This window comes from Colobus angolensis, unplaced genomic scaffold (genome assembly GCF_000951035.1).
Source record: "Colobus angolensis palliatus isolate OR3802 unplaced genomic scaffold, Cang.pa_1.0 Scaffold172, whole genome shotgun sequence".
NCBI classification, from domain to species: Eukaryota; Metazoa; Chordata; class Mammalia; order Primates; family Cercopithecidae; genus Colobus; species Colobus angolensis.
In genome coordinates, this window is record NW_012114844.1 from 4,424,896 (window position 1) to 4,443,944 (window position 19,049).

The 19,049-nt window shown below is 47.1% G+C and overlaps 1 pseudogene; it reads right to left on the reverse strand.

Annotated features, from left to right (window-relative positions):
* Positions 1-441: 441 nt before the first annotated feature.
* LOC105509269 lies at positions 442-14,216 on the reverse strand (annotated as a pseudogene).
* Positions 14,217-19,049: the final 4,833 nt, after the last annotated feature.

A 19,049-nucleotide genomic window follows, 5' to 3' on the forward strand; every position in this document is an offset into this window, starting at 1 on the left:
TCTGCTTACCATTCCCTAGAGTGATCATTTCATACATTCTTTCTTCTTTAATTTGAAATTTTAAGTCAGTTTATTAAGTTCAACATGAAAACTATCAGAAGAATATCCTCAGCTTGGCATGGTGGCTCATGCCTGTAATAACAGCACTTCGGGAGGCTAAGGTCAGAGGATTGCTTGAGACCAGGAGTTCGAGACCAGCCTGGGCAACATAGACCTTGTCTCTACAAGAAATTTTAAATATTAACCATATGTGGTGGTGCACACTTATAGTCCCAGCTACTTGGAAGGCTCACATGGGCCTGGGAAGTTGAGGCTGCAATGAACTATGATCACACCACTGCACTCCATCCTGGGTGACAGAGCGAGACCCTGTCTCAAAAAAAAAAAAAAAAAAAAAATTCTCCTTATAATTATTTCTTCTTGGAGAAAAGGAAAGGAAAATCAAAACCCTCTGAGCATAGCCAGGATGCTGTGGCAGTCAAGCCTCTCTACGATGGGGACAGTCCTCTGGTCAGTGGAGTCACTCTCTGGGTCAGCAGGATTGGAGTCTGGATCAGCCTCCTCATCCTCCAGCTCCAGGTCATCCATTTCCTGGAACAAAGACTTAATTACTTCCACGTTGTTTCCAGCATCCTCCAAGAACTGGATATCAGATGTGTCAAGATTTGGATCTGTTTCAAGTAGCTGTTTCCCACTTAATTTATTTTTTCCTGCTTGTTCTTCCATCTATTTCTTTTTAATTTCCAAGCCTTCTGCAGCAAATTTGGACTTCCAATTTAAGACATTCTCGATTATAACAGGAATGCCATGGAATAATTGCTTTTCAGCTTATTTGGATTCTTTCTGTTTCTCTTTTTCCTCCCCTCCAAGTTTTTTTATCTGATCTATTTCTTTTAATTTTTCTTGCACAACTGTCACTAAAGATCATCACCATACCAAGATTTTCTTCAGCCTGTAATGCTAAGAATTTTTAAATGTTTGAGACATTAGCTTCTAGATTTTCTGAGAATACTTCATAAAGGCAGGGTTTATCAGGGTATTTCTCCCTGTCTGTAAACTTGAGGGTAGTCTGGACAGTTTCATCATTTTCTCCAGCCTTAGATGTCACAGTAATGGTGAAGCTGGCTGAATTTCCTTTTTTTTTCTTTATTATTATTTTTTGAGACAAAGTCTCACTCTGTTGCCCAGGCTAGAGTGCAGTGGCACAATCACGGCTTACTGCAGCCTCCACCTCCTGGGCTCAAGCCATCCTCCCACCTCAGACTCCTGAGTAGCTGATTCTACAGGTGTCCTGGTTTGGGCGGGCAGTAGTAGTGGCATCCAGGGAGCTTCCACTAGCTCCACGGAGTGTGCAGCCCCAGCCGAGCCTCCCTGCTGCAGCCAGCATTCTGGCAGCTGCTGTCCTCAACAGCCCTGTACCCAGCACATAGGCCTTCAGCTGAGTGTAACCTGGGTATGGTGGCTCATGCCTGTAATCCCAGCACTTTGAGAGGCTGGGGTGGGAGGGTCACTTGAGCCCAGGAGTTCGAGACTAGCCTGGGCAACAAAGCAAGACCTCATCTCTAAAAATAATATAAAAATAAATGAGTGTATTGAATGTATAAACAATATCTTTGCCAACAAGGAGTGATGCCAAAAAGCTGGACACATTTTTTTGCAATGAGCATATATAACTCTTACAATCAGAACAATCAGAAGAAAACAAATTATTTTTTATGGAGTCTCACTCTGTTGCCCAGGCTTGAGGGCAGTGACTGGATCTTGGCTCAATTCAGCTTCTGCTTCCTGGGTTTAAGCGATCCTCCCACCTCATCCTCTCGAGTAGCTGGAATTACAAATGAGAGCCACCACACTCAGCTAACTTTTGTATTTTTAGTAGAGATGGGGTTTCACCATGTTGGCCAGGCTAGTCTCAAACTCCTGACCTCAAGAGATCCACCCACCTTGGCCTCCCAAAGTGCTGGGATTACAGGCATGAGCCACTGCATCCAGCCAAGAAAACAGATTTTTAAAGTGGTGGTGGCCCTTGGAGTTCTGCCTCAGTCCTCCGTTTTCTCATCAAATGGCCTCCCTGCACTCAGTCCTTTATGCCTGAGTTCCCCTCTCACCTGGCCACTGTCAACTCCCACAAAACTCATCTCCCCTGCTTCTCTTCAGGCCCAGGTAGCCAGGTGCCTGCAGGGCCTCTCCTCCTGAGACCCCCTGTTGCAAACATACTCGTCATCTCCAGGCCTTGCCCCGCCCTGCTCCACTTCCTCTTCCCCACCTCAGCGACCAAGCCCTACCATCCTCCTTGTGCTCTAGCCAGCATCCTGGAGGCCTCTTGGACTCCCCCGGCCCATATCCACCCCACCGCCAAGCCCTGGCCTTCCACCTCACATGATCCCTCCTCCCATCCCTGCTGCCACCACTGCCTGCCGTGGTCCTCTCATTTCTCCTGTGCGGGCACCGGCTGCCCTGACTCTATTCCTGCCTCAGCCAACCCATCCTCCACACTTTAACCAGAGTGACCGTCCTCCAGTGTAAATAGGGTCACCTGACACCCCTTCTTAAATATCTCTATCCTCATAGTCTGCATGATGAAGTCCAAATTCCACTGCATGGGCCATTCACGGTTCTCTGCCTACCTCTCTATTTCCCAGTCTCCAGCTCCTCCCGTGCAGGGAACACCTCCAGGCCCTGTGTCTGCTGTTACCTCTGCCTGGAATGCCCTCTCCCTCTTACACTGGAAAACCACCCATTACAGGGCTCTGTTCTGTGAAGTCTTTCCTGACCTATCCAAATGGAGGTGTGGTTCTCTCCTTCACATTCCCATACAACTGTGTACCCCCCTCCCCACCCCTGACTGTGTGCCCTCAAGGGCAGGGCCCTGTGTAGCCTCAGCACCTGGTGCTGGCCTGGCACCGAGTTGAGTACTTATTCCCTGAGAACCCGCATAAGGTGCCCACACCAGGCCTTCCCAGTGGCTCTCAAAATGAGAGCATAGTGGGACCTGGGAGGTAGCCATGGCCCTCGTGGGTAAAGATGGTGACCTCCTTCTTCTTGGCTGTGTCCCATTGCCCAGCACAAGGCCTGGCAATAGTAGGGCCCAGCACAAGGCCTGGCAATAGTAGGGGCTCAATAAACACTCACTGAAGGGACAGAGGCATACAGACATGAGTAAAATGAATGCTGGGGCTGAAAAGGTCCAGAGATCTTCTGCCTAGCCCACATCACCCACCTATGCCTCAACATTTCACAAAGGAGGAAGTTGAAGTCCCCCCAAGGGCAGGGACTTTCTCAAGGTGAAACACTGGATTCCTTCCTTGCCAAAAGACCAAAACCCGGATGTCCTTCTTCCCAAGATTTCCTCTCCAAAATCTACAAAGGCAAAAAGGCTCCAAAAAGCAGGTGGGGCTTATTGCTGACACCCCCAGCCCCATGCCTGAGCACACACTGTGGGCCAAGCTTAGTGTTGGTGTTCTTAGGCATTACTGCATGTGCTCCCATGTCGACATGAGGAGGGAGGCACTATTATTATCTCCGTCTTACATCTGAGAAATTGGAGGTTCAGGCTGCTGAAGTTACATGGCAAGAAAGTGCAGAGGCTGGGCATGGTGGCTCACATCTATAATTCCAACATTTTGGGAGACTGAAGTGGGAAGATCGCTTGAGCCCAGCAGTTTGAGACAAGCTTGGGCAACATAGTGAGATCCCATCTCAGAAAAATATATATATATATATACATACACACACACACACACACACACACACACACACAGGTGTGATGGCATCCGCCTATAGTCCCAGCTATAGGAGGCTGAGGCAGGAGGACTGCTTGAGCCCAGGAGTGTGCACCACTGCACTCCAGCCTGGGTGACAGAGCAAGACCCTGTCTCCAAAAAATAAATAAATAAATAAAGTGCTGGAGACAAAATTTGAATTCTGGGCTGGGCGTGATGGCTCACGCCTGTAATCCCAGCACTTTGGGAGGCCGAGCTGGGAGGATCACTTGAGGTCAGGCCAATAATGTGAAATCCCGTCTCTACTAAAAATACAAAGATTAGCTGGGCGTGGTGGTGCGTGCCTGTAATCCCAGCTACTCGGGTGGCTGAGGCAGAATTGCTTGAACCTGGGAGGCAGAGGTTGCAGTGAGCCAAGATCATGCCACTGCACTCCAGCCTGGGCAAAAGACCAAGACTCTGTTTCAAGAAAAGAAAAAATTGAACTCTGTTTGACATGATTGGCATTCTCAGATTCCACCCTCTGCCCCAGAATGGCTTGGCTAGGAGTGCTTGAGGGGCGGGGCTGGCAAAGCAGTGTGTCCTATATGAGGGAGAGGGAGAAGGCCTGATGGGGCGATGGCCTCTCTGGGACCTGGTCCAGAACTAGGAAGCCTGAGAGGAAGGGGCCTCTCTTCCCAAACACTCTATGGCAACATGGCACAGGCCTTTCTCCACCCCTGCCTCTGCTGGTCTCAAAACGTGGGGTGCATTTCAAAGGGGATAAACCTGAAGGGCTTCTATTCAGGTGAGAGAAAGGCAGGATCCAAATAAGAGTCAGGTTACACCCAGAGATGTTCAAAGCTCTTGTCATGGGGCATGGGGACTCTTCTCCTCCATGCCCCATAGGCCCATCCAGTCCCTTCTTCACAAGCTAAACATGCCCATCTGTGTCCCCAAACCAACAACAGTTGTTGGTTTTCAACTGGATAAAGTCCAGATCCCTTAGCTTGGCATTCAAGCTGCTCTGGGATCCCATTTTTGACTATTTGTCCTACCTCATTCTCTCACTAAGCAAGCTCTTTGCATCATCAAGTTAGGCTGCTCACCATTCCTCTCAACATGTTTGCTGCTTTCCTGCCTCCGAGGCTTTACCCATGCCTTTCCCCCTAGAGTGCTTTTCATTCCCATGTTCTCCTATTGAATCTTACCATCCTGGATGGGCACGGTGGCTCATGCCTGTAATCCCAGCACTTTGGGAGGCCAAGGCGGGCAGATCACTTGAGGTCAGGAGATTGAGACCAGCCCGGCCAACATGGCGAAACTCTGTCTCTACTAAAAATACAAAAGTTAGCCATGTTTGGTGGTGCGCCCCTGTAATCCCAACTACTCAGGAGGCTGAAGCAGAAGAATTGCTTGAACCCAGGAGGCGGAGGTTGTAGTGAACTAAGATCGTGCCATTGCACTCCAGCCTGGGCAACAGAGTGGGAGGTTTTCTCAAAAAAAAAAAAAGTAAAGAAAGAAATCTTACCATCCTTTTAAGCCCAGGTGCACTGGCACCTTCCCCTTCCATAGAATTTTTTTTTTTTTTTCCCCTCTGTTAAATCCCAGGGCGCTTCACTTTGTACAGACCTGCTGACTCATGTGTGGATTATCTGCGTCTGTGCCCTTCTCCTAGATACTACATGTGAGGGCAGCAGCAGCCTCCTATTCATCACCATATCCCCCAAGGGCCATGTGCTCAGTAGGTGCTCTAGGAATGCCTATTGGACTGATAAAGGCATGAATGGATTCCTAAAATCAATGGGAAGCATTTATGATCCAGAGGCACGTGCATGTTAACAGGGACCAACACTTGCCCTAATGCAGAAGAATTATCCAAAACTAGGAAATAAAGCACAAGGAGTATTATGTGCCCTTTAAAAATCTCCTTAGAGTATGTCTGACTTACTATTTACCATTGGTTAGTGCCCAGACTTTGTAAAAATTGATGTTAACTGTAAAAATTGATGTTGCAAATAATTTCTATATACTTCAAAAAGAACAACCCTGATGGTTATGATTTGGTTGTCCTGCAGGACATTAAATAGTTTTGTATGTTACATAGCCATCTTAAGTAACCAGCATTCTTACTTAGCCATCTTACGTAGTCAGCATTCTTTTTTCATTGACCATACTTCAATTTCTAATATCTTCCTTTAAACCATCTTTGACATTCTGCTGGGTTCCCTCATTCATGAGTTAAACAAATCTTTCACTTGTGTTCACTCTACGTTTATATAAGAGTTATGTCTTTTAAGTTTTTGAAAATTATGCTTTGACACAACTTTGGGCACATTAAAATCATCTGTGGGGCATTTAAAAGATACAGAATCCCAGCACTTTGGGAGGCCAAAGCAGGCAAATCACTCGAGCCCAGGAGTTGGAGATCAGCCTGGGCAACATGGCAAAAACCTGTCCCTACAGAAAACAAAAATAAAAAAATTAGCCAGGCATGTTGGCACACACCTGTGGTCCCAGCTACTCAGGAGGCCAAGGCAGGAGGATTGCTTGAGCCTGGGAGGTTAAGTCTGCAGTGAGCTATGATCATGCCACTGCACTACAGCCTGGGCAACAGAAGAAGACCCTTTCTCAAAAACAAAAACAAAGAAAGATATAGAAACCCAGGTTCTACCTCTGGGATTCTGATACAGAAACTTCTGGGTGGGACTTTGCTGCCTGTTTCTTTAGTACTCTCAGAGAATTCTAATTAATAGTCAGAGCTGAGAACCTCTCTACTAAAGGGCAACAGCCTTTATTAGGCTTGTTTGTTACCACAAACAAGCACTTGTTAAATGTTCACCATTATTGCCTGGCACAGTGCATGCACCTCTAATCCTAGTTACTTGGGAGGCTGTGGCGAGATGATTGCTTGAGCCAGGAGTTCAAGTCTGTGGTGCAATATGATTGTGTTTGAGAATAGCCACTGCACTGTAGCCTGGGCAACATGGTGACACTCCATCTCTTAAAAAAAAGAAAAAAAGTTACCCATTGTTATTGTTAGCTCTGACAATGGAACTTCAGACACAGGGATGAAGATTTGGTATAGTGGTACTCTGGGTGTTCCTGAAATCATACCAGCTTTACACTGGGTCTTTTGGACCATGAGAGGCCATGGTATACAATACTGGGTGTATCACTGTATTAGTTTCCCTGGCTGCTGTAACAAATGGCCATACACTTAGCAGCTTGCAACACAGATTTATTATCTTACAGTTCTGGAGTTCAGAAGTCTGAAATAAGCCTTACCAGGCTAAAATAAGGTTGTGGCCAAGGCTGTTTTTTTCTGCAGGATCCAAGGAAGAATCTCTTCCGTGCCTCTTCCAGCTCCCAGTGGCTGCCAGCGTTCTTTGGCTCATGGCTTCATCTCTCCAGTCTCTGCTTTGGTGGTCACATGGCCTCCTCCAACCACCCACTTTGATCTCCTCCCTCTCCTTCTTATAAGGACCCTGTGATCACATTGGGCTCACCCAGATAAACCAAGGTAATCTCTTTGCTGGAATGAGCTCAGTCGGGGAGACCCTAACCCAGCAGCGCTAGAGGAATTAAAGACATACACACAGAAATATAGAGGTGGGAAGTGGGAAATCAGGGGTCTCACAGCCTTCAGAGCTGAGAGCCCCGAACAGAGATTTACCCACGTATTTATTAACAGCAAACCAGTCATTAGCATTGTTTCTATAGATATTAAATTAACTAAAAGTATCCCTTATGGGAAACGAAGGGATGGGCCCAATTAAAAGAATAGGTTGGGCTAGTTAACTGCAGCAGGAGCATGTCCTTAAGGCACAGATCGCTCATGGTATTGTTTGTGGCTTAAGAATGCCTTTAAGCGGTTTTCCGCCCTGGGCGGGCCAGGTGTTCCTTGCCCTCATTCCCATAAACCCACAACCTTCCAGCTTGGGTGTTAGGGCCATTATGAACATGTTACAGTGCTGCAGAGATTTTGTTTATGGCCAGTCTTGGGGCCAGTTTGTGGCCAGATTTTGGGGGGCCTGCTCCCAACACTCTTCATCTCAAGATCCTTAATCTAATCACACCTTCAAAGTCCCTTTTGCCACATAAGGTAACAGTCACACTTTCTGGGGATTAACGAGTGGACATTTGGGGAGGCATTATTCAGCCTACCAGAGTCATCCTTCTCTGCAGCCTCAGGATCCAAGGCATCACCCCCTGCTGAGAGCTCACCACTCCCCACCACCCCACATCCCTTGGAGCCATGGAGGACCCACTGTGTTCTCAGTGTAGGGGATCAGAGCAAGTGGAGGTTTTGCAAACCTCCAAAACTAGGGGTTCTATATTGAAAACAGTAATAAAGTTGGAATTTCAGGAGACAAGAGAGAGAATTTAGAGGCAGCTCTGGATGATGCAGCTGCCTGTGGGTGGTCCGTAAAGCCAGCATGGATGTCTCCCTGTCACACAATCAGGTCACCATCACCTCTCTTCAGTAGCAGTCTGCCCTCTAGGCTGCAGCTTTATTTACTGTTGTATTAAGTTATTAAAATTTAAAAAAAAACACATCTGTCTACTATTTATTTTAGTAGATAATAGAAATGCGTTAAGATTGCTGCATTATGTCTCTATTAAGTAATTGTGATCTAAGAGCTCCACAAAAACCCATCAGAGAACAGGCAGAAGCTTCATTTTCTTCCCTGCATCTGAATGTGGCCTGGGTTTGCAAGGGCAAGCAGGGACACTATGTGCAGTGGAAAAAGGCCTGCCTTCCACAGCCCCGTGCCAGGGTGAATGACTTGGCAAGTGGGGTAGGAGCTGGGATATCTGGCAAGCAGAGTAGGAAAGCCAGATTCCCTTGAATAGTGAACAACCTGCACATCTGAACACAGCAGCCCTCGTTTCCCATCTGCATCCACGTCCTTGCCTCTATTGTGAACTCATTTCACCAGATCTTAAGGTTTACAAACTCTCAAAGCATCCCCAATATCGTCTCAATCCTCACAACAACCCCATGAGGCTGGTCAGCTTGGTATCATTGTCCCATTTTAGAGATGAGAAAACTGAAGTTAAAGACATGAATGATTTGCCGTCACCTGGCTTGTGGGTGACGCAGTTGGATGCCGAAGTGTCCCCTTCTTGACATCACTCAGTGCAAGGTGGCCCTGGGGTGGGGAATGGGGCATGCATTTTAGTGGGCAAGGCTTTCATCTTGTCATAGGCTGTCAGCAGCCCAGACTTCAGGAACCTCCTCTTTAAGAAAGCTACCCACTTCCCATACCTCTGCCTGCCCTCCTCAGGGTTCTCATATTCTTCTAATCCTGCGTCTGAGACACTCAGCAAGTGCCACGCCCCCTCAGCATGTCTGCTTCTGCTTCCACAGGGCAGGCTCTGGGGCAGATGATCCACAGTTATTATTCAAAGAAGTGAGGGAGTTAATGTACTTTGAATGGATTTTATCCCTAATTGAGCAGGCGTGTAAGCTTGCTGTGGGTCCTGACTGAGGAACGTCCCACCAGGACGCAAGCCCTCTGGCTTTTCATGAAGCATCAAGATCAGAGGCAGAGAAAGCTCAACCCACACTGACACGAGGAAGAGACAGCCTTCTTGGAGGACCTGGAAAACAATTTGGCACCTTGTTTTGGTGTAACTGGAAAGCTGCTCTAACTGGGAAACTAGGGTTGGCCAAGGCAGGCACGTGGGTTCTGCTGTACAGCTCAGCAATGCCCTAGGCTCAGCGTTCCCTGCCTGTTCCCACCAAAGGGCCCCAGACATCTCATCCATCCTTTGTTTGAAACTCTTCTACTCCCTTGCTGGCAAGAGATAAAGCCCACCTGGAGATTTATGATGAAAACACTCACCAGACCAAGGAACCCACTGGAGAGGGCATGCAGTGGAGCGGGAGGTCGCAGATGGAATTCAGAAGGTCTGTGGACTGGGATGAGTCATAATAGAAAAGGACATCTCTATTTTCCCTACCCTCTAACTGAAGATCAGCATTTCCTTCCATTATACAAACCCCAGCAGTTTTAGCAGCACTTGGCATTCTGTTCCACAGAATTCACTGATATTTTTATATCACATCACAATGGCTACAGGTATCTTGAGATATGGTTTATACTCCTCACTACTTCAAAATTATGGTAGTTATTAGACACACTGCCCTGCTGGAATTTTTTCTTTTTCTTTTCTTTTTTTTTTTTTTGAGATGGAATCTCACTCTGTCACCCAGACTGGAGTACAGTGGCATGATCTCAACTCACTGCAACCTCTGCCTTGTGGGTTCAAGCGATTCTCCTGCCTCAGCCTCCTGAGTAACTGGAATTACAGGCATGTGCCACCGTACCCAGCACATATAGCTAATAAAAAATTAGCTAATTTTTTGTATTTTTAGTAGAGACAGGGTTTCACTATGTTGGCCAGGCTGGTCTCAAACTCCTGACCTCAAGTGATCCACCCATCTCAGATTCCCAAAGTGTTGGGATTACAGGCATGAGCCACCATGCCTAGCCCACTGCTGGATCTTAATTGATGGGTTAATAAAGAAAAATGTATTTCTATTTCACAACTCAAAAAATATTTTGATAACCAAATCTCAATATAATTGGTTGCCTTTGTAATTCTCCTTTTTGTTTTTGGTTTTTGTTTTGTTTTGTGAGAAAGGGTCTCATTCTGTAACCCAGGCTGGAGTGCAGTAGCACGATCTTGGCTCACTGGAGCCTTGACCTCCCAGGCCCAGGTGATCCTTCCATCTCAGCCTCCCAAGTAGCTGAGACCACAGTTATGTGCTACCATACCCGGCTAATTTTTAAATTATTTTGTAGAGACGGGGGTCTTATTATGTTGCCCAGGCTGGTCTTGAACTTCTGTGCTTAACGATCCTCTTGCCTCAGCCTCCCAAATTGTTGGGACTATGGGTGTGAGTCACCATGCCCAGCCTCAGTATGTATTTTTTAAAAAATGTATTTAAAAACATTATTCTGAGCAGGGGCCCATGGCACCAAGAAAATAAAAATGTGAAGAACTCTTGTATACAAAGTAACTCTACAGAAGGCGAGGGGCTGAGGTTATATCACTTAGGAGGAGAATGTCTGGTTGAAAAATACACTTTCAGCTGGGCACAGTGGCTCATGCCTGTAATCCCAGCATTTGGGGAGGCCAAGAAGGGCAGATCACCTGAGGTCAGGAGTTCGACACCAGCCTGGCCAACATAGTGAAATACCGTCTCTACTAAAAATACAGAAATTAGCCAGGTGTGTTAGCAGGTGCCTGTAATCCCAACTACTTGGGAGGCTGAGGCAGAAGAATCACTTGAACTTGGGAGGCAGAGGTTGCAGTGAACCGAGATCGTGCCACTGCACTCCAAAAAGAAGAAAAGAAAATACACTTTCTAGGTAGGGCATGGTGGCTCATGGCTGTAATCCTAGCACTTTGGGAGGCTGAGATGGGAATATTATTTGAGCCCAGGAATATGAGACCAGCCTGGGCAACATAGAGAGACACGCCTCTACCCCCATCTCTAGAATTTCTTTTTTCTTTAAATTAGTGGGGCATGGTATACATGCCAATAGTCCCAACTACTCAGGAGGCTGAGGTGGGAGGATCTCTTGATACTGGGAATTTGAGGTGAGCTATGACCATGCCACTGCACTCCAGTCTGAGTAACAGAGTGAGAAACTGTCTCAAAAACAAAAAAGAAAAACATTTTTAAAAATTACAGATTCTAGGGCCCTGTCACAGGCCAGGCTCTCTGGGAAGCAGACCCCTAGATGGAGTTTAGGGTCCAGAGTTCAGAGGGTTTGTCGGTGTTGTGAGGATCTACACTTGTGGAAGGAAGGGGTGGAAAGCAGGATTGGACAGTCTCAAGAGAGGCCTCAGCTAACCCTATGGGGAGCTCTGAAGATGGGATGGCTCCTTCAGAGTTGCTCTAAGTTGGGGTGAGGGGGCCAGGACTTTATGCCCCATGTTCATCAGTCATTAGATGCAATTACCCTAGGGAAGGGATCTGACCTTGGGCAAGGCTGCTGTCTCCAGCTGAGGCACCTGTCAGAGAGGACCACCAGCTAACTGAGGGCTTCCTGCCAGCAGCACGCCCAGAAGCTGGGGAGAAAGTCATTCATTCCTACAGGAGGGTCTGGGTGGTGGCTCACAGAGTCCACTGAAAGCTTCTACTGCAGAATTATTGTAGCTAAATTCCTGAATGCAGTCCGGAGTCCATCATTTTTAAAGTTCTGTCGGTGATTCGGATGGTCTGCCTGGTTTGGAAGCCCTCAATTGCAGGTAGTCAAAGCTCGAGAGGGCTCTGAGATCACAGAGTCTGAGGGACTTGGTTCAAGGCTGTTCAGCCGGTCAGTGGCAGAGCCAGGAGGGTGCTGACCTGACCTTGGCCATGGCCTTGCTCCACTTTTAAATTTCATTCAACAGATATTTATTGAGAATCTCCCACCACCATGTGAGGCACTGGGGATGCACTAGTGAGCAAAAGAACACAGTCCCTCCCCTTGGGATATTCACAGTCCTGCCCCCCACGATTCTCTCAGCTGGGCCTGCAACTACTCAAACATTGCTCATGGGACCATGAGTTTGCAATCTCTATCAACGCTGTAAATGTGTCTACTCAGCATTTCCACTTCTAGGTATTTATCCTACAGCTAAACCTCCATATGGGTGAAGTGATATACGTACAAGAGTATTCACATATTCACCAGAAATTTTTTATAATAGCAACACCCTGGAAACACCCTAGAGGCTGATCGATGGGGCTCTGGTTGAATAAGCCATATCCTGGGTAATCACTAAAAATAAAAGAGGCACCTTTCTATATAATGATATGAAAAAAAAAAAAAAAAGAAACCTCCCAAGACATATTGGCAAGCAAAAAAGGAAGATACAGATAACACCAATTATAACATGCCAATATTTTGGTGAAAAAAAAGAAAAGATATATGTGAATTTGTTAAGATTTTCAGTGAACCAAGAGCTTTAACAAAGAGGGAAACACTCAGTCCAAATAGAAAAACAGAAACCACTCAAGGTTTTTCACACAGAGATCATTTAATTCAGGAAATGGGTTCAGCAAGTGATACAAGAGCTGAGAAACCAAATACACCTATCAGCTGACCCAAGACCTTGGGAAATAATAGCCTGTAAGGGCTTAGCCTCCCAGGATACAGAGAAGAGGAGGAAGAGGGTGAGGACTGAATTTCAGGCTACCATAATAGTGTCCAGGATAATATGTTTAATAAATGCATAGAGTATATGCCAGAGGTCACACAAGAAATAGTCATGGTGCTTGTCTCTAGGAGTTGGAGACTGGGAAGGAGACCTAGATTATATAGGGTGCCCTTTGGTTTACTTTGAAATTTTGTACCATGAGTGTATGTTGCCTATTTGAAACAAGACACTTGCCTGACGTTCATATTTAGTATATTGGTAAAGGCAAAGCCATTATATTTTTTCACTGGAAAACATCCTTCTGGAAATGAAATGCCAGCAAAATCTCCCCACACATCTCCTGTAATTATACCCCCGAAGACAGCACAGCAATTTTTTCTGTGCATGCTTTTTACAAGTGTCCTCTTCAAATCCTCCTTGGATGAAGCACAGCCCTGAGAGAAGGCAGAGACCACTGGAGTGGGGAGGATGTTTTCCTCTCATCAGCAGCTGGCTTGCTGTGTGATCTCACACCACATCTGTGGCCACTTAGGAAGCTGCCGGCCGGAAGGCCTCAGCTGGCATCCCAGAGCCGTGCTGCCTGCCAGCGCACGTCTGAAGGGGCTGCTGCGTCACTCTCTGTGGAACAGCACACACTGGGTGCCACTGGCCAAAGCCCTGGGTGCCCAGAAGGGAGGAAGATGTGGGCTCCTGGGCTCTGCCCTCGACTAACAAGTTTTGTAACTCCATAAAGAAGATGAATGGTGGAAGAAGTAGAAGGGCCAGCTCTTGTCATTGACAATTAACCCTGGTAAACCATATGAGGTGCAGGAAGTATAACTAACTTGCCCAGGGTCATACTGTCCTACAATGACAGAAGTGGAATTCAGCCCAGATCTGGGTGAGATCATGAGTCCAGTCCTCTCACTGTGCCGACAGGGTTACCCGGCCACTGAGGGTCACAGAGGCACCAGCCCAAGGGGTTCTGACCTTCCATGTCACCTCCCTTGTCCCTTAGGGGCTCTCAAATCAGACTGCCCTAACTCTACTACAACTCTCAGAGCCTCAGTCTTCTCTGCTATCAAGTGGAACTTTACTACATATTTAAAAGTTCGTTATGAGGCTTAAATTTGTCAATGACTATAAAGCATTTAGTGCATAGTGGGCTCAACAAAGTCTATTTCTTCCTTTTCTTTCAGTATTTTAATTCCTCCTCCTCTTACTGAAACCTTGCAGGGTTACTAGAGGCTCAGACAAGAACACTACACTGACCTCTCTACAAAAGCCTCGGGCTATACCGGAGTCCCACTGTCGGGCCTGGGAGCTGGGCTGTGCCTCTGTGGATCCTTCTGCCCTGAAATCCAGGTCCATGTTCACTTGGCATGCCATCTTCCCTCCTAACTCAAGGCAGAGATTTCAAGTTGGGTTAACTTTCCCTGCTATTAACATTTCCACGAATGCTTTCCCAGCTATTTTCATCAATTCTGAACAATTTTCTTAAGAAGAAAGGGAAACGCCCTCTCGGCTTCAGCCTCTTGCTCCTCCGGGTTCTCCGGCAGATGAACTTCTGTTTGCACATTTGGGACTCTGCTCAGCTCCCTGATTCCTGTCCCCCCAGAACAAGGTGGTCTCAGTAAGTTGCCAGATCCACTACCTAGTGGTGCAGGTTGCACCTCTCTTTCTGAGTCTCCCAGGCAAGTATTCCGGGCCTGTCTCCTGGCCCCAGAGCTCTTCTCTCTGGTGGAGGCCATTTGGTCCTCGTGAAGGCTCAGTCCCTCTTCAGTCTCTGGGCTGATGCTGTCCATGGTTGATACTGATGGGAGGAGCCTGCAGCTGTCATTTACCTCAGTGACTTCATTCAGGTCAGCCTTGCTGTGGGCTTCCATGTGACCTCCAGCCTATAGGATCCCCTCTGTCTTGTGAGAAACAGCCCCTGGCCCCCTGTTTCCCCAGGGCTTCATAGTCTATCGGGGCAACAGGCATGTAGTGAGGCGATCACAGCCCAGTGTGGTCAGAGCTCTGCAAGAGCAATGCAGGAGTAACTCGGGGAAAAAACAAATAAAGGAAGAAGCACTAAAGTTTTCCCAGATGAGTCAAGGACAGTGTTCTATTTATCTCCTGCTCCAAAACATAGTGGCATAAAACGACCATCTATGCTTCCAGATTCCATGGCTCAGAAATTTGGATAGGACACTGCAGGGTGTGTCTTCCCTGCTCTGTGATGCCTGGGCCTCAGCTGGGGTGACTCTAATGGCTGGAGGTGACTTGAAGAGTTGGGCATCTGGGCTGGGCTGGCTGCAGAGTGGGCTCAGCTGGGACTGTCGACCGAAGTGCCGACTTGTGGTCTCTCCAGCCTGGTAGTCTCAGGACAGCTGGACATTTTTTTACATGGTATTGGGGTTCAAGTGTGAGTGTTTCCAATGAACAAGGCAGAAGTTGCATGGCCTTTCATTACTTAGCCTAAGATGACACATAGCATCACCTCCAACATACTCTATTGGGCATAGCAGTCATAAAACCAACCAGATTCAAGGCACAGGGACATAGAATTCATCTCTTGAGGCCAAAATGTTGCAGCTATGCTTTAAAACTGCCACAGAAGTTTCCCCAGAAAAGGTAACCCTTGAGCTGAATTTTGAAGGCAGAGTAGAAGTTTTCTGGATAGACAACTTGGTGAGGGTGTCCTAGGCTGAGGGATCAGGATATGCAAAGGCCCAGGGGCACAAGAGTGAACTGACTGCATGACATGTCATAAGTCCCACAGGACTTCCCAGGAGCTCAGCACACAGACCCTTCCTGCCAGCTCAGACAGCCATTGCTGGCTGGTCCTTCCCCGAGTGCTAACAACCTGCTGTGCCCCAGAGCCCCAGAGCTCACACACCAGACTGTCAGTCGAGGGCTCACCCAGATCACAGGTTGATTGGCAAGTCCACATCCCAGTGGCCTGGCCTCACCCGGCTCCTGAGGCTGTGGTGAGCACACAGGGAGATGCCACCTGGGAACAGTTCAGTCAGACTCCATGCCCATGTTCTCATCTCCAGCTCTTGACTTAGAAACTCAAGGCCCAGCCAAAGTTTTCTTGGTTTGGTTTTTCAAGGCACTCTGTCTCCATTGGCTTGAATCCTGGCAATTCTTTCCATAATGCTTAGTTCTTTTGAGTGGAGGCATAAAAACTCAGACTAGATTAAGCAAAAAAGGGAAATTACTCATTCTTGTAAATGGAATATTCCAGGAGCAAATCCTGGAGTTTAAACAACATCAGAATTCTCTTTGTTTCTCATCTGCCCATTTTTTTGTGTTGGCTTCATTGTCAGGCAGAGTCTCCCGCAAAGTACCAATGATGACCCCACAGTTCTAGGCTTAACTAATCCCCGTAGCCAGCAAACCCAGACAGAAGAGAGCACCTTCTCCCTAAATGCTCTAAATGCTCTGACTGCAGTCCCAGAGAGGGCTCTGACTGGCTTAGCTTAGATCACATGCCTGTCCCGGAACTGATCACCATGGCCATGAAGCTGTAGTGCTGTAATTAGCTATGACTGAATCAAGGGCTGACCCCTGGTAGGCTGATGGGTTAGCCCCACAGTAACGACATAAAGTCACTTTTTTTCAAGAAATAGGGGCTCTGTAGAAGGGAAGGGAAAATGTAAAAGGCAGATGAAATTTAGTGGCCACAGCCCCAGGGCCACTAGTATAGTTGCACAATTTGTGCACTGCTAAGCAAGGATAGAGTACTCTCCTTGTCTGCCCAGAAAAGGTCTCCTTTTCTAATTCACACAAAGGCAGCCCCATGGACACATGTCCAGCTTTGCAACTGGACTTTCCTTTTCCCTGTGCTCCAGCACTGCCTGGAATATACCACCTGCTTCCTCCAAGTCCTAGTTCCAGTGCCTACTCCACTTTCCTTTTCCCTGTGCTCCAGCACTGCCTGGAATATACCACCTGCTTCCTCCAAGTCCTAGTTCCAGTGCCTACTGCCCCATGCATTGTCCAGGATGAATCTCAAGTTCCCCATGGGCCCACAGAATTACAACTTCTGCTTTGGTTATGGTTGTCCAGTTGTGGTTCTTTATCTATCTCCCTGTCTGGCCTAAGACAGGTTCCACAGGGACAGGTGGTGTATCCAACCAGGGAGTATATCCAAGCCCTCCCAGGCCAGGTGGAGGAGATGCACAGGTAGGATCTACTTGGTGGGTGGAAAGAAAACAGAATTATTCTCATTGCTGCCCCAGACTGTCTCCCAGCTGTTGCCTGCACATCCTCAATGAGAGGTTATCTGCCTGATCCAAGCACCTCCTGTCTCACTTCTACTAGCTGCTAGAGACAAAGCTGAAAGGAAGGGGTCTTGAATAATGCACCCACAGGGCCACCATTCAAGGCTGGGCTCCAGATATCAAGAGCCCTTCTTCAGGAGGCCTCCGGGGAAGAGAAGGTGGCTGGGCTCCATCTGGCTTCACTGAGGCTGCCAGGCAATTGCTCTAGGGCTCAGCTCTAGCTCCTGATGAAAACCAGATCTGGGAGCTTGGAGCCTTTGGTGAAACTGGATACCTGTCAACGTAGGCAAAGGAAATACACTGTGGGAGGGAGGCTGGCTGGCAGCCCAGCAGTGCTGGGCTGGGCAGTAAGGTTGAGCTTTCCTTCTGAAAGGCCCTGAGGAGCCCTTGCCATGTGGGGTGATGACAGCCCTAAGAAACAGGAACCCCATGGAGACGGCAGAAGCACACCCACTTCTCCGTCACTTTCCTCCCTCTTCCCTTCTCTTTCTCTGTTTCATTTATTCAGATAGAAGACCTGGATTCAATCCCAGTACTAACTTTTATTCACTTTGGGTGAATGATTTAACCTCTCTGAGCCTCAGTTTGATCATCTGTAAAGTGGGAGTGAAAACAGTAACTACCTAGTTGGCTTACTGTAGGATTAATGGTGCAAATGCATGCAAAGTGCTTAGCACAGGACCTGGAGCGTAGTTAGCCCTTACTAAATGTCAGTGATTGTTATGCCTTCTCCCTGCCTCCTTTTCTATGAAAAGTTATTTGATACCATTAAGCCATAAACACAATACTTGATGACCATAGTAAGGAAAATAGTTTGTGTCCCTAATGGCTGATGGGATGGCAAGAGCATTGGCCCTGGAGTTAGACATCCTGAGGTTGTAATCCCAGCTCTGCCATTTACAAACTGGGTAATTTACTCAAAGGACTTAACATCTTTGAACTTCAGCATCCCCGTCTGTAAAATGGGGACAGTCCTGATGCCTGCTCTGCTTAGGGCCCCCTGGTTGCTGTGTGTCACACATAGGATACATTTATAAAGGGGTACCAGAAACCATGCAGAGCCATACACCTTGGTAATCATTATTTATGCTTCCAATGTTGTGCTTTCCTTCTTGTTGTCTCCTTTTTTCCTGTTGGGTTCTTCTTTTCCTTTTTCCAGTCATGAGTCCAATAAACTTTGTGGAGTCATAGAGTGTTAAAGCTGGAAAAGAACTCTGTGACCATTGGTTCAGTGGTTCTGTCAGACATCACCTGGGGAATGCAAAGAAATTAAGATTCCTGGGCTCCAACCCAGACAAAGAGAATCAGAATATCTTTTTAAGTGAAAGCTTGTTTTAAATTACAAAAGTCATACATGCTCATTATAAATGAATCCCAACCATACAGAAATAATGAGAGTAAAACGGTCTCTCAGAGGTAACCACTTTTAATGGTTTGGTGTGTGTCCTCTAGGGTTTTGGGGTTTTTCTCTTTCCCCTGGAAAGAGCTAAGCATATAGCTTTTATTTTTCCCATTAAACTAGATCACCACTCACTTAAAAAACAAAAAACCGAATATAGCTTAGACATCTTTCCACATCAGTACACATATGTCTACCTCACTCTGTTCTACAGCTGCAGAGAATTCCACTGTGTGGCTTATTGTGGATGACTTAACCATTTCCCTATTGGTGGACATTTGGGCTGTCCCTGGTGATTCACATGCAGTCCACCCAGCCACTACCCATGTTTGGCAATCTCTGCTTTCTACAGATGGGCAACAGGAGGCCCAGGGAGGGTCAAAGAAAGAGCAGGTAGGTTCAAGGAGCAAATTAGTGGCAGAGCCAGGACAAAACCCTGGTCTCCTGGCATGCTCTTTCCATTGAACTATACTCCCACATTCATCAAAAACAAACAAGGCAGCAAAAATTTTGTTTTTGTTTTTTTTTTTTTTT